Here is a 21,617-nt window from a genome sequence, read left to right on the forward strand (position 1 = left end):
AAAAAAAAGCCTTAAAATGGGTTTTCTCTCTCTCTCCTTACATATACAGTGGTAGCTGGTACTCATTGGCTTCAGAACTCATGAAACCCGCTACTCGTTGCATTTTGACGAGAAAAAATGTTTCAGCACATGGCACTTGCTCGCCACTCACTGCACTTGCTAATAGAACGTGTGTGACTCGTGATGCCGCCCAGCGAGAGAAAATGCTTCATCAACCGTTGCTTCCTCACTTGTCAGAACAAATTCACGACGAGGACCCAGGTACAACTGTATATATTTTGAGGGCCTAGTTTTGGAAGGAACCACACACACAAGTTTCAAAAATTATACATAAGTTCTGTTTAGGGTTTCAAAAAAAATGGAATTTGAATGCCTTTAAGCAGGACATGTGCTCTCCAGTTGGACCACAAGCCGCACCACTCCGTACTGCCCCTAGTGGGCTTTACACACGTGTCATATGTTTCTAGCCCCTGAGGATATTTTAGTTTGCTTCACTTTCCTAAAATGTATAAACAGTTAAAAAATACATATTTACTCAAAGTGTAGACAATGAGGGGTGGCCACCACTGAGAACAGGCTTTTACGATGAAGTTAAATTGGAAGATTCACTCCAGGATATTAATGAACTTTGCAAAATGGGATTATTTGTGTTAAACAAGGACCTCTTTTTATTTAAAAGTTATTGCAGGCATATCTCATTTTATTGACTGAATGTTACACTTTTATAAATTGATGACAAGAGCCTCCACCAGCAAGAAGATTACGACTTGCTTCACTATGGTGCTATGGAACGGGGCCCACACTATCTCCAAGGCATGCCTGTATTTAAAAGTTCAAACACAGCCACACAGAAGAACTCAAGCATTTGCTATGCATAGGATGGCAGAGAGCACAGGCTACGAATGAAAACGTTCTGATATTTGCTGTTTCCTTCATTTCTCGGAGACTCGGGGTTCTTAGAGGAAGGGTGAAGGAGTGGAGTAGATTGCATTTAAGGTTTCTCTCTGGGACCCAAAATTCTGGGATTCTCTAACTCTAAGCACCTCAGGTGTTCACTGTTGAAGAGGAAGGGAGTTTTTTTTATTGGAAAGCTCTCCCACACCTCAACCCTCAGCTCTGGGAGGAGTTACAGAGACCGTGAACGGCAAACCAGCCAAGTTCCATACCTGGAGTCCCGCAGTGACTCAGAGGATGTGCAGGGACAAGACTTTGGAATTTACCATCTTTATTCTGGCTGATGTAACCACTATAAATAATTGCCTCATGCCTGTGAGGTAATATGCTTTTTGCCAAGGACCCCATTAACATCTGAAGGGACCTTGACAGATTCTCCTCTATTTCACACATATCTTTTATCAGCTTATATTTCTTTTTAAACTTTCTGCTCTAGTTATAAAAATAATACATGACATAGAGTCAAAACAGAATGTCCCAAAGATACAAAGAGAATTAAAATCACCTGGAACTGGGGATGGGCAGTGAGACCCGCCTGTCTCCCCGTGCGTGACACAGCACCCTGCTGGGACCACACGAGCCACAGCCCAGCCCATGCCACGTGTGCAAATGCTGCAGCTACAGACACACGTGAGGTCTGGTGAGAGCATATGGGCAATCGGATTTTCCATTGTGAGCACGACAGACCACAAATCTGAGAGTATTTCATAAAGTCAACGTACTGGCAAGAAGAGGAAAACTGGGAAGATGAAAAAGAAATGGAAGGTTTTAAAAAAACTCACTCACCAGGATATCCTGGTTCCACACTTCCTAACCCTCACAGATCACAGTCAAGAGCCGCCAGACACGAACAATTTGTTTACAGCAGCAATGAAGAAAGGCAATAACCACACAAAGCTTATGCTGACTTGCCACCTCAGCTCCTTGTCACTGTCAAACCACTTAGGATAAAAATGATAACAACTTAGGCAAACTGATCACTAGGGAAGTCATGCCTAATAATTCTTTACTTGCTAAACTAACAAAATATCTGCCTGGTTTTATGAGGCTAGCAGAGTAAGAGCACAAACACTAATTTTTTTTTTTTCAAAAAAGGCAATACTTTATGATTTTAATTGCAAATGTCACCCGAAAATTTTTCATTCTTTAAGTATCACCTTCTTTTCTGTGCTTCTTCTAAGCTCTTCACAGGTAAATTATTCATATGTTAAAACATATTTTCACTGTAAAACAAATAAAACTGAGACATCTTTGTAGAAGAAAATGCAACATATTTTTAGGGAGAAACATAATACATTTACTTTTGCCTTAAAATAGAAATTTCTAGATAATCAAGAGGCAAATGCACTACCTGGAGCAAGCAGTAACTAAATAAAACCAGAAAATAGGATTCTTTTTTAAGTAACAAACTACAGTACCCACTACGGAGCAGCTCAGGCAATATAAAGAAGTTACCCATGGCTTTAATTAAAACGTGGATTCAGCAGCCTTATATTATTGAGGACCTGGTTTCTTCCCATCTCTTGGCCCTACTGTTCATGACATTTTCATCCTTCTAAAGCAAGCTTCCCTCATGCATCCAAAATAGCTTCAAGCTACACTTAGACTAGGCACTTCCTAATTAATGCCCAACAAAAAAAAGCATCTTTGCCTTGACATTCCCAGTCAAGGGTCACACGTTCGCACTACCAGACTCAAGTTTGGTCCCATGCCATCCCTGCGGCCACAGTGATCTCCAGGACAGAAGATGCTGGTTGGCCCAGTTTACATCACAGGCTTCCCTAGACCTGGATATGAGTTAGCGTTGCCACAACCAGATGCAAATCAGAGGCATGAAAGGAATGGATGCCACACGAGTATTCAGCACCAGGGGACCATGTCTTCTGATTCTGTTAAGGTCTCAACTTGGTCAGTCATACAAAATTATAGGCTCCAACTCAAAGTTATTTTCCATAATAAAAGCAATAAGTGTTCTTAGACACCATTTTATCCCCAGATCTCTTTGGAGGTTTTTCATGTTCTCTTTGAAGAAGATTATCTTAAATAGTAACTAAAATATAAAGTCTTTCATCTTTTTGCCTTTCACTTCTCCCTGTTCACCAGCATGGGCCTCCCTGCACCAACTAGTATATGAAGTTCTTCTAGCTTTCAAGAGAATGTTTCAGGGATTTTAAAGTATAATGTACCTCTCCTTATATAATCACCTAATTACAATTATTGATTAGCTATATTTTCTCCAGAACACAAGTTGTTAATTTCTAACAATAAATTAGCAGACCTTCCATTGCCTAAGACAGCCTACCTCTTAGGGCAGTGGGCATTATTTCATCCTGCCTTCCATGGATAAAATATCCAGAGCTGATATCTAAGCTTAGAGTTGCAAAAATACAACATAGCGTTGGCTCCACAAGGTCACTGGGGGAGTATGGACGATGGAACTCATTACTACTTCTACCCATCTTATTCCCTTCGCCACTCTGCTGACCCATCACTAGACTTCCATACTATCCTAGGTACAATATCTATTGAGCGTGTCACAGTAGATCATAATAATCAGTTGGGCTGTCTGTCTTTGCCCACCTCAGAGGGGAAAAGAAAATCATAAGACCGTTAGGAATGTGGTCAAATGGCCAGATTTGAATCTTGGCATCTAGGTCTTCAAAGTCAGGCTCTGCCACTAGGTAACTGTATGATCTTTGAGACCCAGAAAGGTTAGTGAAAACTGAGAGGGTGACAGTGCCTGTCTCAAGTGCTTTTTGTAGAAGTGAAATGAGCTGACACGTGTGAAGCACTCAGAATGGTGCCTGGCACCTAGAAGCTCAGTAAGTATGACATTACCATGGCTCTTGTGACAGTACCCTTCAAGTCCCAGTGCAAAGCAGGAGCCAATAAATAATGTCAAATAAATCAATCTCTCTATTTTTAAATTTAATTTGGTCTTTAACAAAGTGTTCCTAAATATTATTGACCCTATGGATCAGGGTAGTTTTCTAGGTCCTCCTTTTTTCTCATACCCTCACTGGATGGTTTCACCCATGCCCAAGGCTTCGCTCAACACCCATGTGATCATGCTCCCCAGATCTCTATCTCCAAGACATTTCTGCCCTTATCTCTTCAAGCTCATACACAGTCTTCTTGTCTCCTAGATCTCTCTCCTTGCACTTCCTGAAACTTAAAGGGAACAGAACAGAAATCGGTTCCACCCTCCATCATTGATGTTACGCCTCTGACAGTCCCATCACTGGGTGTATGTCCTCTTATGTGCCCCCATGGAACCCAATACACTCACCCTACCCACCCGTCTGTCTGTCTGTCCGTCCATCCATTTGCCCACTTATTAAGCACCTGCTATGTGACTGGCTAACTATCCTAACACTTTATCCCTCTGCAGATAATTTTTTAGTTACTAGTTTGCCATCTCCACTTTCAGGTCATAAGCTCCCGAAGATAAAAGGCTTTGGAGCTTGTAATGCCCTTGCATCACCAAGCTTTGCACAAATTAAAAACACAAGGCAAATATCTGTTGGGTGAGTGAATGAATGTTCCCATGATACTGGTCCAACGATCAAGAGCTAAAACACTTCTCATAGCTCATAAGTGAATAACAGGAAGAACTGAAGGTTCTGGAAGAATGTAGACAATCACTGTTTTCAACATACATATAAAATCCAAAGATGCTTTCTCAAATCAAATCAATGTTCTTATGCTATGTCCAAAGCAATGCTGTTCCCCATAGAGATAGAAACGAGGTTAAATGAGCATGTGCCTGAAGGTTTAAAAGGTCATAGCCCATAACCGAGAATGCCCAGGGGGCAAACTGTGGGAAGCAGAAACCAACAGCTCTCCCCACTCCCCCGCCCAACACACACACCTGACTCCAACCAGTCGTTAAGGATGAATGCCAGACTTCACACCAGCTTTCAGTTGAGAACAACTTAAGGAAAGCATCTGACAATGACGGGAAGGACTATTACAATGAAGGACACCCTCCTCTGTGAGGAGGCAGGAAATGATGCAGCCACAGCTCACCACCACTACTCCCCAGCCCAGCACATCCCCTCACACAAATCTGAGGGCCTGAAAAAGAGGCTGAAAACAGAGGTAATTGCTAAAAGTAAGAAAGAGTGCCCAGCCACAATATTTGGGCAACTCCTTTCTGCTCTAAGCATGGGCACAGGTGTACCCTGGCCCGATTTTGAACATGAACATGTGTTAGTTTCCCAGCACAATGACCCTGCTTGAGAGTTACAGAACCTTCAGGCGTCCATTGTCGTATGGCTCCCAGAAAGTGACAGAAAGCTCATTCAGAGCACCACCAATATTCCTCTATGAGGACACAAGGCTTAACAAAGGATTTTTCTTAAGTCTGTGTCCCTTCTTCCAAACATAATGCTGGATACTCAGCCTCTCGCTACTGAAGGCTTTCTCAGGAACAGTTACTGCCGGCACCAAGAGGCAGCGGGCAGGAAGCTAGAGGAGCAGGGCTCTGGATCTGGCTGGGAGCCTTCTTCTCCCCGCTGTTATGGATAAAGTGGTCACAGCCTCAGGAAAAGGGGATTCTTGGAATCATTAACTGTTCCAGGAAGGCTAAACTGGAGAGAAGATCAAGTTAACAGGGGCACTGCCTTGCTGACACACAATACCCTTTGAAGGTCCCCGACAAATGGGAAGTGGTGGATGGCCGCCTTGAAAATACAGGTGAACAGACAGTGCAGGAGGGAGGGTCCTGCTTCAGGACCACTAACGAGACAACCATCAAACAAAGACAATGGAAGCCTTATAACTAACGCGTTCTAAGAATTCAAGTTTTTCTGGGATAAAATAACCTAAGGAGCTTTTGAATTCTCGTCCATTTTACACAGAGCAGATTTAAATAAAAACAGCTGTAGATAAGGCAATGACATAGGTATATATATGTAAATGCATATACACAGAAACACACAAGATCTCATTTAAGTGCTACACATCAAATTATTTTGATTGGTTCAAGTTGTCTAGGCTAGTATGGCATTAGAGATGCAAAGTTTCATTCATGAAATTTTAAATAATGGTGATAAGATTTATCTAGACATACACACGGAACCTAAATATGAAGCACATGAATAATAGAAAAATGCATGAATTTTGAATGCTTATTTTTCAGAAGAAAACAAAGAACTAAATATGTGAATTCTTCTTCGAGTCTCTAAGTGTAGCCTCTATTTGCATTTCAATAGCTTGCAAGGTAAGCTCTGTGAAATTGGTCAAGTGTAGAGACTCTCATCTCTCCTCCACCCCAAGTCAGTCAATTAGCTTCTAGAGAAAGTGGCAAACAGGAGGTAATATCCACAGCTCAAAACCTATTCCAGCTGATGCAGATCAAAATAATTTCAAAGCAAGTATGCTGAGGACACAGGTTTTCTATAAAACAAATTCTGGACAGAAAGCATACAGTACCAGGGGCTAATAGGTGATGTGGTGAGTGAATGCTCACATGCGAGTGAAATAGCCAAGTCAGTATACAAGACTTGTGCAAACGGGGAAAACAGGCACAAACCAGATCACATCCAAACGCTTTAACAGTGGGCAGAAAGGTAGGCTCGGCGGTTAAAACAAAGGCATTTTGGTGCTGGCTCCGTGACACTGATTGATGTAGACGTGCTATAAATATGAGCCCCCCATCATTCCACAGCCCACCTCATTCCGTGCACTGTCCTGCTAAATCTCTCCTAAGCAGCATTTTTCAATCCTCTAATCAAAAGCCTTTACTGACTCCACATTAGCCACTCTTTGCCCTTCATAGCTGCCCTTATTCCAAAAAAGTTACTTTTTCATGCCCACAGGAACAAAAATATAGTTAATACACAAGTATTACATATTCGAATGACACTCTCAATATATCATGCACCTCCAATTGCAGCACTTTTATTCTTTCATTTTCTGCCTTCCACAGTCTTTGCCCTTCCTTTTAATAACACAGGGAATCTAGAAACCCAGAGGAAAGTCAAAAGTGGAAGGGATTATGCTTAGCTCAGAGTAGGCACTCAAAAACTAGGAATGGAGATTTCAGCTAAAAGAAAGAAATAAAAGAAGGAATGAAGGAATATATGGATAGTGAACATAATAATGAAGCTACTTTTACTAAGTACCCACTCACCTAACCATGGTTAGTGCTACGGACTAAATGATTCTACCCTCCCCCTTCCCCAGTTCACATACTGAAACTCTAATTCTAATTGTTGTGGAGGCGAGGCTTTTGGGAGGTAATCAGGGTGTGACTATGAGGTCATGAGGTCACGAGGGTGGGGCCCTCAAGATGGAATTAATGCGCTTATAAACCAGAGGAAGGGATGTGAGATTTTGGTCCACATCATGTGAGGATACAGCCAGGAAGTGGCCATCTACAAACCAGGTAGAGGCCTCTAACTAAATTTGGAACCTGTGGCAGCTTGACCTTGAACTTCCCAGCCTGCAAAACTACAAGAAATACATGGTTAGTGTTTAAGCCTCCCCATCTGTGTTATTTTGTTAGAGCAGCTTGAATAGACTGTGACAGTTAGAAATTTGCCTGCCTTTGCTTAGTCCTCCTAATAATTCTGCCAGGTAAGTGTTAGTGTCCTCATTTTATAGAAAAGAAAAGGAAGCCTCAGAAAGTGTTTTGAGCTGCTCAGAGTCACAGAGCTCGGCTGTGGCAAAGCTACCAGAAGCCAGGGGAGCACGGGAGAAGGAAGGCTCAACTGTCTGGAAACACAGTAACAGTCATGGCTACTGTGCTCTTACTCTCTGCTTCACACTGGTCAGAGTGACTGACATGCATGCATCTTACTTATTTTTACAACATTCCTGGGAGGTAAGTGGCATTCCCATTTTACTGATGGCAACCCTGAAGTTTGGAAAAGAGTAGCCCTGACCAGAACAATGAAGCCAGTAGGTGGCGAGTCAATGTTCACCCATGAGTCCAGCAGACGGTGGCACCACTGCCCTTCAGCACAGCGCGAGCCTGGCCTCTGTGTCAGCCATCACTGTCGGCAGTGCAGGGCAACAGCCCCCATAAAACAAGTGGCCTACAGTAGCAGCAGATTTATTCTCACGTTTGCAGGTAGACTACAGGTCTGCTGGGCTTGGTCCTTGGCTAAAGGTTTATATAGGTGCCCCCACAATGGGGGAGGGGGGGCGTTCTGTTCTGGGACCCAGACTTAACGGGCAGTGACTACCATGGCATGTCCTTTTCATGGCAGATCACCAACATGCAAGACGGCAACTCTGACTGCACAACCATGTTTCCAGCCTCTGCTTGTGACATATTCACTAACAGCTCATAGGCCAAAGAGGTCACATAGCTGAGCCCAGAGTCAAGTGGGGAAAAGGGTCCCTGCTGGGCATGAAACCATGAGGCCTGGGCAAGGGAGTACATGTGTGCTTCCATCACAGAGGAGGGGAAATTGAAGAGAATGACTGAACCTATCACATTATCCAAATGCAATATGTATGTATTATAATGTCTTTTAGTTTCCTTTAGTTATATTGCTAATCTGTTCATGGAAAATAAATCTGTGAATTTAATAATGTATATTTAGAATAAAGTTTTAATGGAAAAGTATAAATAGTCAAATCAATGGTATTAGTCCATCTTCACCTTCACAGCAATGCTAAACTTGAGAGACTGGGCAATTAGAAAATATAAAACTAGCAATATCTCATCATGAAAATATCATTATGATGAAAATAATATAAAATAAAGCATTTCTAAACCTAGCTGATACCTCACTAACTTTGAGCATTTAGCTAAAAAAATCCTTTAAAAATACTTAATGTTTTCTACAATCATTTCAAGATCATTGTAATACATTCTACCTGTAACTCCCTGTTACTTTCCTAAGGATTTGCATGTCCTCAACAGGGAGAAACTGAGAAGGTTTTGCAGCTAATAAAGATAGGATGGGTCCTCATTTGTTACCAAAGGAAAGGAGGGAGGGAGGGAGAGAGGAAAAGAGGGAGGGAGAAAAGAGGGAGGGAGGGAAAAAAAAGAATTCAGTTTATTTTATCCATATGATTTCATGTCTTTGTATATACATACACAAATTGGAAACAGTACACCAGAAAACTGATAAAATTGTACACATGTTGTGTGCCTTTCTTGGTTGCACCCCCTTCCATTCAAAAAGGAACAAAAAATCTTGGCTGAATTTGTACTCTCACTCAGGTTTTAAATTCACTCACTGTTTCAAGCAATACAGTACCAACCTCATCATCTTCATTTAAGAATGAATTGCTTTTTCCATTACAGCCTCTGCTTTGAGATTTTTCATTGTGCCTTTTCAAAATTGTATTGCAATGAGACTTGTAGGCAAGTTGTCAAAGTTGGAAGCAATTTGCAAAAAACAAAAACTTATCTTCAAAATTGGATATGTTCTTTTCAAGGCCTGACACTAAACCATAAATTTACTTTGCCCTCTATGTAATTTTAACCAGTCCTGCAAAATAAGTATTAAGATACTTTATGGTAATTTTTGAAAGCCATTCTAACAGAAATCTATTAGCTTGGGAGAAATTGAGTTCTGTCTTTATTCACAATCTAGCTCAATTAATTATTGAAAGTGGATGACCTCAGGATCTATATCCAGGCTTGCCCTCTCTTTGGAAGTCTAATTAAGTCCATATATCCAGCTGCTTACTGAAATCTCTACCTTGAAGGCTTCCATAGGTACTTCAAACTCAAGACACACAGAACCGACTAATCATCTCTCACCATCCAAATCAGTTTTATTTCTAGCTCTTATTTGTTTCTAGTCCTAACACCTGAAACCTGGGAGTCACCTCCAGCTTCTTCCATTTATTTGCCAGACATCCCAGCAGGTCATCAGTCCTGTTAATTCTACTCTCAGTTTTCGTCCATTGTCAACCTCCTGGTCCAGCAGCATCCCCTCTCGTCTCTCACTCCTTGCTGTTCTTGGGCTCTTCCCAGGCATTCTGCATGAATGGTCGACAGAAGCGTTGACTGTCAGTAAAATATTTCTGCACTCTACTTAAGACCTTTCAGTGGCTTCCCATTGTTAGATGAAAGTCCAAACCCTTCAATGTGGCATCATTCTTGAAACTCTGCTCATCACTTCCTGCCTTTTACATGCACTATTTCCAGCACCTTGCAAAGGGTGCACCCTGTGTGGCCACCGCACCCTGCATGACCACCACACCCTGCTGCTTCCCCTGCCTGGAACTCCCTTCTTGCCTAACTAGCACCTGTTCATCCTTCACCAACAGGAAATATCCCCACCTCCACAAAGCCTTCCCCGCCTGCTGCAAGCACAGCTAGGCACATCCCCACACATTGTGACAGATGTAAGTTTTGCCACAAGCTGCTATAGAAATTGCTGTTTTCCCCCACCATACTGTCAACCCCTCACAGGTTGGTACCACATTCCACTCAGTCTTGTTCTGCTAGAGCCTGGAATGAAAGTGCAATGATGTATATTTATAAGACACAACACTCAGTCCTCTGACACAAACCTGTTCAAATATACACTGCTGTTGCTATTATTATTATTAACCATTTATTAAAAGAATGGCAAAGAACAGAGTCTGTCCTTGACAGCCAGAATCAAAAGCACTCACGTTCACAATGTAAGTAGAATAGCAAATGCTTTGAGAACTCAAGCGTGCACATTACTGAAGACTATCTATGATACGGGCCCCACATCATGGGCGTCTGTTATCTCTAGCACTAGGAGAATGATTCGAGGGGCAAAGCAACTGTCTCGCCATGCCCTTGAGGTGGTTTCCTGATGTAAACCATTGAGCATGTGCCAGCAGTTTAAAAAATGTGAAATTGCACCCTCACACCACCAGTGCACTGGGTCCTTTCAGGGGTAATGGGCTGGGGCTGCCTCTGGGCACACCACCATAATAATTGCTCCCCAAAGGGGGTTGGTTAATGGTTTGAGCTCTCACATTACTACCACTGCCATTATGTGAGAAGTCAAGAATGAGTACATCCACCCTTCACTCACTTCCCTATAAAAAATAAACCCAGGTCTCACTGGAAGAAAAGAGGCCCAACCTCTGGCAGACCTTGTAAAGGTTGTCAAACCTTATATTTGGAGATACAGATGTGGTATGTTCCATCGTTTGGGAGTTCCTTGGACCTGTAATTCCTTAGGATCAGTAGGTCTCCCTCAACCTTGACTGCACACCACCGAGACAAGCAAACTGAAATGACACAGCTTACACCTGGGCCTTAGGCTTTAGAGAGCTCTCAGGTGGCTCCAAAGGGCAGCCTCGGTCAAACCTCTGTCCCAAGGTTGTAGCTATGCATCACATGAATTGATTTACCTTTCTCAATTTCCCCAAAACAATGTACAAAATAAAAAACTGTCTTTAAGAGCCTTTATTTGATAGTAGGGAGAAATATATAGTTTTTTCTTAGACAACGAAACAAAAACATCAAAAAATAGGCCCCTCAAATGCACTTCTTAAACTGATTATAAAAGTAATAAATGCTCAGTATAGAATAGTTGGAATAAAAATAATTCTATGATCCCACCATCCAGATATAGTGAATTTGCATTTTAGTGCATTTTCTCTCCATTATTTTAGATGATAATGAAGAAAAAGAAAATAGGTTGTTAATAATTTAGATATGATGTATATTTTTTAGCCTTTTTAGACCTCATTTTAATTCATCCTCAACACCTCTGCAACTAAGCATATTTTATTGTTTAGGAGTTAACTAGCCTGACCAACACCCACCTTGAATACTCCAAAGCCCTTGCATGCTCTTACCTCCTACCCCATGGGGCTCCCCACACACACACACAGTCACCCTGCCTCTCACACATGTATGTGCATATGTGTGTATGTATGCTACTTGTTTTGTATGGAATTGTGCATGGATTATGTATACAGTTTAATAATCTGTTTTTTCACTTGACATTATTATTGCCAACTTTCCTCCTTATTAAGGATTTGTCAAAAGCCTTATTTTAATGGCAACATTGCCTTTTAACGTGTGTCTCACAGGTTATTTGCCAGTTTCCATGCTTTTCGTTGCTTCTGAGACAAAAATTATGACTTCTAAGACACTTTTAAAAGCTGTATTTTTACTCATAATTTACCTGAAATGTGTTTCAAGTAAACTCAAACACTGGAATTGATTTCATTAAACTCTGTGCCGACGATAAGATGACTGGTTGCCGCATGCATATTGATCTCTATAAATTCACGTAATTCTTAATTTTTATCGTTTATCCAGTTTGTTGATTAGCTGGTCTTTTAGTCTCCTCTCTTCTTCAGAAATTACTCATTTAAATTTCACTGTCTTAAACTCAACATTATTACACTGTTAGATCTTAGGTTGAGAAATCTTTTTAGGCAACTTAAAAGATTTAAAACTTGAAAAAGGTATAATAGATACAACCACACAATTGTTAAAAAGAAGGAAATAAAGGCTAAACAGTAGCTCACTTTATCTAGTAAGCTCTCACAACTGGCGATGGAATTCCGTTCTAATCAGCTAGGACAGAAGTGGGAACACACAGCCAGCTCTCTATCTGACTCAAAGAAGCAGCTGCTCACCTGGGGAGAAAGAAACTTTGTGAGCACTGAACTCTAAGCTAATTTCTCATGTGGGCCCACTACAAGAGAGAGTGCCCAATGTAATGGATAGGGCTTCAAGGGGAGCTGTACACGGAGTGCAAAGTGTTCCCTCACAGCCATTTCTTTTAGAAACACTCAATAAAAGCCAAGGACATAATGTGAGGCTGTAATTCTGTGGAGGCCTTTCGCGGGGAGCAGAGATAGCCAGGCTGAGTGCGACAGGACCTTGCTATCGGGCAGAGCTCAAGGAAGCTGGGAAATGAATGGTGAGCGGTCTCTGGGGCTATTCCTCTCACACATCACCTCCCTGAGTCGTGACTGGTCCAGCAGAGCAGGACAAAATTGAGATTGCTCGCGGGATCTCAAGTGCAGGTATCCTGCCTCATTGATTCAAAGGAGACCCAAGTGCTTCCGACACTGAAGTGGAAGGGGACAAACCAACATGTCCCAGAAGGATCGAGAGCCTGATTGGAAAGACATCATTATACAAAAGTCGGACCTGGTTGGGGACCACGACTTTTCAAAATAAAGCAGCTTTGAATCCGTTCGCACACTTGAACCCATCTCGGGCCCCAGAGCTCTCTATTGTGAAGTTTGAACATTGACTCCGGCTGGCCAAAAGCTAAGAGCGGTTCGACACATGTTCCCTGTAAACCATGCCACATGTACTCGGCTGTCCATCCAGATCCACCCTCTGCCCTGCACTGGGGGCTCACGTGCACAGATGACGCCCGTGGGCTCCCTCGGCCCTCTGGCTTCTGGCTGGGTTTGCTAATGGGGAGCACCAGCAAGAGGTTAGAGGATGAAGGAAATTAAGGTTGAGATGTCCCCTGTCACCTCCCTGTGGAGTCACCATGAGCTGGCTGTGTCCCTTCACCTGAGGTACCTGTCATATTCTCTTTCTGTCTCCAGGTTCTGGGACTGCTCTCTCCCTCACTCCTTTAGGTCTAGTGATGTTAGTGGTTCCCTGTTGTTTTAGCCCTTAACAGTGCACCATTCCTTAAACTTTCCCTACACCCTGCCCACACCTTAAAGAGTCCCTTTTATTAAACTCTCCTCAAAGTATCCAATTCATGCCTGTTACCTTTTCTATTGCCTAAACCCTGCCTGATACCCGTATCCAATTAGTTAGAATCCTACTATGCAAGACTCTGCGGCCATACAGAGGGAAGTAAACTGAGGTTGACGGAGTCAATACTATATGCCAGACACTGCACGAAAATATTTACCAAAGTTTTCAACCTTTAGACACCTCATTTTTAAATCTCCTTCTACAGATGTAGACACAAAGATCAGAATGGTTATGAAACTTGTCTAATGTGACAGAGCCATTCACTACCACTGGATATATATCTGAATCTACAGTTTCAGTGTAAGACACACATTAGTTCAGTAATTTTACAACAGTGCACCATGCAATAGGCCCTTCTCCAGTCCATCCTGCTTGTGAGCCCGGATCTCCACATCAGTCGCTGGTTTACAACCCTCACGTGACTTTCCATCACTCCCTCAGCATAGAGTACAAATGCACAGGACTGTCTCCAATTTAGTCCCTATGTACTTTTCTGGTCTCATCTCTAACTCTTTGCCTTTCAAATTTGTTTATTTTGTGCTATTTTTTAAAATGTTTGTTAAGAAAACCAATTCTTAGAATTATTAGAGTACAGAATAAAAATTTGGGTGAACACAAGATTTTGATAGCACTCCATCCTTATCCCCTGTAGATCAGGAAACTAAAACCAGAGTATTTTATTTCTACCTCAGAGACAGAAATTCAACTCCAATGGGTAAGAATCACCACTGAGATATGGCTGCAACTGTCCTGATGAATTAGGCACTCATGACCACCAAAACTTCACTTACCATCTTGATTCTTTTCTATCCCAAACAAGTATCTATGCCTCTCTGGGACCTCTGAAGAACAAAAGTACCTTATCCCAAAGTACTGTTGCCATTACAATACTCTACATTGACTTCTTCCTTATGACCACCCAGACTCTTCAAATGAGTAAGGACAGAGTAATACTCCCACATCATGATCCTGCTATTAAAGTTTAGGTAAAGTGTAAACACATCCATAATCACATTAAGGTTGGCACAGCAGAAACACTGAGACATTATGAATTAAATGGCATACAATGCATTTGGGCATTGCAAAACAGAGGTAGTGTGATACCCAGTCAGAACAAGAGCGTCAGCTTGCCTCTCTGCTTTCTAAAATTGAATTCTAGATCAAGATCAGCGGAAAATCAGAGCCTAGGCCAAGGTAAGAATGTTAGCTCTCTGCTGTTGTTTCAAATAAGACTGGGGTGTGAGGTCAGGTATGGAGGGGCGGGGCAGTGATGAAGCAAATGAAACAAAACAACCTAAACACAAACTCAGAAGTCTACAAAAATTTAGTTGTTAATTGCATTATATAGGAAAAATTTTTAAAAAAATATTCTAGCTGCATGTGACAGTCTAGATGTGGATTGGAATGGTAATATCTAGTTAGGGAACACGAAAATCAACAGATGCCACCAACTGAAGCAAAGCACAAGAAGATGGCAGGAAAAAACTCCCAGGAGGCCTCTCTGGATACCTCCCTCTTTCAGTGGCTCCTTCCTGAGCTAGCGATGCCTGTGATTCATTTCTCCCCAGCCTCGGGATCCATCACATTAGGGGTAGGGACGCCTTCATTAAAACAAACAAAAGGGAAACATATCAGAAATCGCTAAAACAATTTCCATGGAAGTTAACAAATATATTACATGTATGAGGAATATTAGGCCCGAAAGGAGCCAGTTATCCTTTGACGAATTAGACCTGTCCAGGAATTCAAATTGCCCCAAGTCCAAGGTCTGCCCAAGCCTATCCATCCGTCAGAATTTCCCCTGCTTTGAGATGCAATCTGAAAAGTTTCCCCCGATTCTAACAGTGGGAGCCATTGGGGCCTCTTTCCCTCACTCTCATTTCAAAGGCAGTGATTGAAGTGCTATCAGTAGTACTGGAAATATTAACACAGTCCCCAGAAAAGATGGAAAAGTGCAGTCACTTAAGATGAACAGCTCAGCTGTGCTGCCATTTTATGAGGTAGTCATGCCTTGAGAAATTATATGTTCTGACTAAAACCAATTTTTCAAAGTCCAAATTTTAAAGACACCACTAGCATTGCCAGTGTTTCAAAAGCTAGAGGTACTAAAATTCTGAAACTAGGTTCCAAACATATACTGCATTATTTTATACTAAAAACATCCTATATTATTATCAAGTTAAATTTCAGATAACTGGAATGTTTGCGTGCTCCAGATTTCTCACACTAGGCTTTAAGCTATCTAAAGCACTCATCCATTCCAGTCTTGGGCATCTGACACTAAGCACCTCTTCAGTGGGACAGACCAACAAATCCTTATTAGTACACAAAATCCTATAGCCAGACCTGGCCAGGTGGCTCAGGTGGTTGGAGTGTCACCCTGTACACCAAACACATTGTGAGTTCGATCCCCCAGTCAGGGCACATACCTAGGTTGTCAGTTTGATCCCTGGTCATGGCGCATATGGGAGGCAACTGATCGATGTTTCTCATTCATGTTGATATTTCTCTCTTTCTCTGTCCCTCTCTCTCCCCGCCCATCCCCTTTGTCTCTCTCTCTCTCTCCAAAATCAATAAATATATCCTTGTGGGAGGATTTAAAAAATGCCAATAGTCTTTCATAATAATCCCTGTAAATAAATAATGTTAACTGTCTTTGCTGGTGAGTCTCCTAACTTCAAATTAAATTCAAATAACAAAACAAACTACTCCATCTTACCAGTAATGACATGGAATATTGTAAAGAATAGAAATCATCCCACTTTTCAACATAATACTTACTACCTACTATATGTTAGTATATTTATTATATGGCCTTTAACTTTTAAAAACTCAATCACACCAATCTTTATTTAGTCCTTTGAAAAGTCACGTTACAGCATGCATTTTACAGAAGAATGAACAGACACCAAAAGTGCATGTGACTTGATCAAATCACCTAGTACAACTAGGAAAACAGATGTGTAGGTTTCAGCCTACCTTCACCACAGCGGTACCTCATTTCATGTTGAAACGTTTCCCACAGTATATATTTGTAAATTAATTTAATTCTTAAATTCACTAGGTGGCGTTGCTCTGGTGAACTCTACAGTGGCAGCTTTTGTAATACAAATAAATACTAACACCTTGTGTTTTGTAAATAGTTTCTTTATATTGAAATTTCTGCAAATAGCTACTCTGCATATGTGATTTTTTTAAAAAAATAATAGACATAATGGGAGTGGAAGAAAAAAACAGGCTTTGTTTAAGCAAAAGTAAGTCATAATGAGGTGGCAGAACTTTCGAGGACTTTTGTATTGTTATTTCTCACAAAGTAAAGGCATTTATTTCATTCATAAAAGAAAGCAGACATTCTCAATACATTACATGGATTTCAGCAGGTGCAGCAAAAGTATGTGAAGTACAATGAAGATCTAACACTTTAAGCACTGTTTTAACAAGTACTGTTTCCTTTGTTTTGTTACAAAGCTCTTAGATAGAAAATAGCTCTGCTATTTTAAATAGTGACAGTAGTGGCATTTTATGTCTAAAATTAAAAGGCCTATGAAATCTATACCCCTCGAGAGCACCATGTCTCACTATGTCCTCTGAAGCTGTGATAATACATGTTACAGAAATAACCCACAAAAGGGAGTGTCTCATAGAAAATACATTTAAAAATTACAGTGAGCTAAAGCCAGGAGAAAACTATCAGCAGAATTGCCATCAATTTACTAACACTCTGTATCATTAGAAGTTTAATGGAGTTTATCATCTTTATAACAAAGAGCCTTTTCATATTTAACCAGTGACCCCAGAGAGGATGTGGACCCACACAAACAGCTGTGCATTAAGAGAACTTTATAGATGTGATGAAAACAAAGAAAAGGAAATCCACAGCAGTGACTAACCACACTGTACACTCAAAACAATGACCACACTGGAAATCGTTAAAGAGGCAGGCTGTTCACTTAGGTCTGGAACAATAGATGACATTTAACATGAACTTCTTCAATCCCTATTTTGTTTACCTGCAAATAATCCTTAGTTTACCTACAATATTAAAATATTAGAACAATATAAATAGCATTTATCACCGACACTAAAAATAAGAAGCAGATGGGTATACCAGCCATGAGTCAAAGACCATTAAGGGCATCTGAAAACATTTCTAAATGTGTTATATATTCTGTATTCTGTAGTGTCAAGCATGCATTTTTTAAAAGAATTTCAAGAATAATGAATAAGAGTTTAACAACGGCTAATGATTAGATTCCTTCATAGAGAAAAATATCACTCACACAGAAGAAAAAAGAGTTACCAAGGAGTTAAGCATGCTAATTTTGAACATACTTATGTCTTGGCTTCCTTAAACTTACAAACTGCCAACAGATGTTTTTTTCAAGTTTTCCAATTTGCCAAGTTTTAACTTGGAATACATTTGAACACCAAAGTCAGAGTAATTTAATTAGAGAAACTTGGGCACAAAAAGCAAGGCGATAAGATACAACATATCTTTTCTTCATCCCAACATAAACAAATTCCGGTGAACTTTGAAGGAGCTGCCAGCAGAAACTTTCATCTCCCTGACAGTAGGCGAACTCTCAGCAGCTGCACACATCTGCAAGGCGATCAGACAGATGCTGCTGCGCACTGGGGTCGATCCCCACACAAAACTCTGTGTTCCCAGAGCTGCACGGAGCTGCTACCCTGGACAGACTTCCCCAGACACTTGACAGCGTGCCAGATCGGCTCATCAGCTGTCACTGCCAGCCATGATTTAACTATTCTTGAACAACTAGCCGAAAAACAACCAACCAACAAAGTAGCAAACTAAAAAGTTGCATCTATTGTCTCTGACCAAAGAGCCTTTCTCATGAAACCCTGTGATGTGTCATTGAGCCCGGTAACTAGAGACTTCTCGCATCACGTTGCCAAGTGGATACTAAGAACTGTGCACATATTTGTGCCCAAGAAAGGAATGTAAAGGGAACTTTGAAATCCTCCATGGCTGGCCAGTGACAATGCTACATTTCAAGAAGGGAAGGATCTCCTACCTGGAGCCCTCTTCGTCTTAGAATGCTGGACTCATCCATCTCCCCCTCCGCTTTCTCTGAGCCTCTCACAACAGTCTAGCCATGCTGTACTACCTCTACTTCAGCACGCTAATTCAGAGCCGGCAGCTGCTAAACACTTACATCACGCTCTAGCTGATTGGAGCCCGGAGTCAGCTGGTCCCGCTTAGTTATTCACTCCAGCAACTTCGGAGATCGCGGATGCTGGCAGTTCTGTGGGAGCGCGCAGCAAGTGGGCTCAGACACCTAATGCATTTATCCTGGCGGAGGAGGCTCTGGCCATTAGACAGGAAATCGTGGGATCCCTGTGTTTTCTTCTTCAAAATGCTGGCTCTGTCATTCCTGACGACCCTTAAATGGCTTTCAGCCATGGCTTCAGGTCAAGCCCCTTCTGAAGCAACTATGAGGTCAAAGTGGCTAAGTAAATCAGTGGCGACAGACACCTCTGTTAGAAGCAGCCGCTGCTGATTGGGACCTGTGAGAAACTAGGGCACGGCTGGTCAGCCAAGCAGCACTACCGTGCCTGGCGCTCATCTCTTCTGATGGCATCAAAGAAAAAATGTAGAACACACACACACACACACACACGCGCTGCCTGAAAACCTGCAGTCGCAGGGGCTCAGGTGGCAGCTCTCCAGCCACAGAGGAAGGAACACTTTACACCTACCGGTGTGAAAGCCAATTCATTTACATAAATACCTGGCCCCGTCGATTCCTAGCCCGATCATGGAAACATTTTAGATTTTAATTTCCCTCATGATAACAACTTAGTTCTATAGACACCTGACCAAAATGTAAAAAGGGAGAAGAAATCCTAAGAGCCATCATTACTGGAAGTATTAACCTATTTATAGTCTATAAGCAGCTAAAAAAATAAAAAAGATTCCCATCATGTGCAATTTCACAGTCTGTTTCAGCTTGTTTACTCCGCTCACCCTCATCTTATTTCAATTCGAAGCAACCAAGAGATGAATATTAAGTTTTCATTACTGGCTTGGCACAGGAGTGGCAATATATAATACCACCAATTTATAATAAATTATTCCCCCCTTGATTTCCATTCTAAAGATGTTTAAATTGAGAAAACAGTTTGGTTCTGAGAGGCAGAGACGAGGACTATCTACAGTTTGTCTGGGAACCACCTTCCATTAGGCAGAAGAGTCTTTTTCTTGAAAGCAAGATAGAAAGGCATAGTTTAAAAAAAAATCAGTAATTCCTGGATTTTACCTAGTGCAAGCAACTATCTAGAGATTTCTAAATGTGGGGGCAGAGAAGGGAGTGTCTAGTGGTTCCGTACCCACCCACCTGCTATTGCACTAGCTTTTTGTCTCTTTCTGCCTGTCAACACACTATTAGGCTTGCTATCAATTGATTAGATTATGTCATTAAAAACTGCTCAGGGATTTATGAATCTAACCACCGAGGATAATTGATTGCATTTTATGTTCCCTAACGATCTTTGCATACCTCTCCAGACATACAAAGAGAAACATTGTCAAGAAATGCCATCACTAGCAGAGGCATCGGCAGAGAAGGGTGTCTGCGTGTTCTTCCACGCAGGCGTCTCACTTGATGCCACTTAAGGAAGAAAACCCCCGAGGACCTTTCGTTCCTCCTCATGTGTGGGGATGGGAGGCCATCCCTAAAAGCAAAGAAGCAGCACCAGACTGGTCATCGCTCAAACCGAAGTGCACCGACATATTCTAGAAAAACAATTGTTTTAAAAGAGATTTTTAGAAACTATAAATTTTTGTTTAAAGTGAAAATCCCAAAAAATAAAAACAAAAGGAAAGAAAACTTCCAAGGGCAGGGAGGGGGAGATGGGCTTGCTACTGTGGGCGATCTGCAACGCTGGCGGTCCCCGCCCTTGACAGGCCCGCGTGCGCTTTAATCTGTGCCCGCAAGAAACAATACCTTTCTCTTCAATGAAAACAATGGGAATGACAGTTGTCGCCCTTTCTCCCCCAAGTCACCCTCCTGAGAGGAGTGTCAACAGTCCCCTGAATTTGAAGTGCCATCTTAGACAAAGTGCCTTGGCAGCAGGTCAGAACACATTTACCAACTCAGCGTGTCCTTGTTACCTATGCACAGAGGCATAAGGAAGTCCTGATTTTGGAAAACGAAAAAACTCGACCAAAGAAGCTGAACTTTTCAAAGCAAAAGCAAAAGCCAAGCAGGGTGTCCTTGTACACACATGTGCTCTGAGGACTGTGCCCCTCATTGAGCAGGTCCTTCGAGATAAAGTGGGGTCTAATGGGGGATACCAAGTTCTCATGAGACAGAAGGAAGGGAACAAAATTTTCCCCTTGAAATAAAGAGCACAGGTTGCCAGGAGGAAAAAAAGACAAAGGTAGAAGTATCTTTCCTGTGACCAGTTGAGTAAGGCAGTTGGAAGTGCTATCAGAAGACATTTCGAGGGCACACTGTCAAAAAGTCGGGTGATGTGTATCCCAGATAAGTGGACTCTACATCTCAAGCCCTTGGCAGCGAGAGGTGTTTGGTGAGTGGGAGTGATAAAAAGGAGTCTAGCTAAGGGTGAAAGTGTGTTTCTTAACAGGAATATTTTGAGATAAAAATCTAGGGCTGGTATTCAACCATTAACTAAGTCTAAGATGAGGATTACGGCCATTGCACCAGCAAATCTGGTATGAAAAAATATCGATTACCTGTCAAAGTATATCACTTTGAGAAGTGATACACATACATTTTAAAGAAATAAAACCAGCCAGAGGCAAAAACATTTGGGACAAAAATGAAAGGCTGCTGAAAAATAACATCAAGCAATAATGGCTTAGCAGAGGGAATAGTAAGAGGAAAATTGCTATATTCACCCTTCGCTGTATATTTTCTCATCAAGGTAAGCCATGTGTTGAAATGCAATAAAAACTTCAAATGATGATGTTCACAGGTAATAATTAGGATCTAGCCTAATTTCCATTAATAAACTCATTTTTTCCTGCGATTTT

The 21,617-nt window shown here is 41.6% G+C and overlaps 1 protein-coding gene and 1 long non-coding RNA gene across 6 annotated transcripts in view; one reads left to right on the top strand and one right to left on the bottom strand.

The window, feature by feature from the left end:
* The window catches only part of MAST4 (microtubule associated serine/threonine kinase family member 4), a 527,976-nt gene that overhangs the window by 299,556 nt on the left and 206,803 nt on the right, over positions 1–21,617 (bottom strand). The gene's annotated exons all lie outside the window — the stretch shown is intronic.
* On the top strand, positions 7,308–8,285 carry LOC123824883. Its single transcript, XR_006786779.1, has 3 exons — positions 7,308–7,426; positions 7,564–7,783; positions 8,172–8,285. It is a non-coding gene; the product is annotated as an uncharacterized LOC123824883 (long non-coding RNA).

This window comes from Phyllostomus hastatus, unplaced genomic scaffold, assembly GCF_019186645.2.
Source record: "Phyllostomus hastatus isolate PE091 unplaced genomic scaffold, TTU_PhHast_1.1 phas_contig_58, whole genome shotgun sequence".
NCBI classification, from domain to species: domain Eukaryota; kingdom Metazoa; phylum Chordata; class Mammalia; order Chiroptera; family Phyllostomidae; genus Phyllostomus; species Phyllostomus hastatus.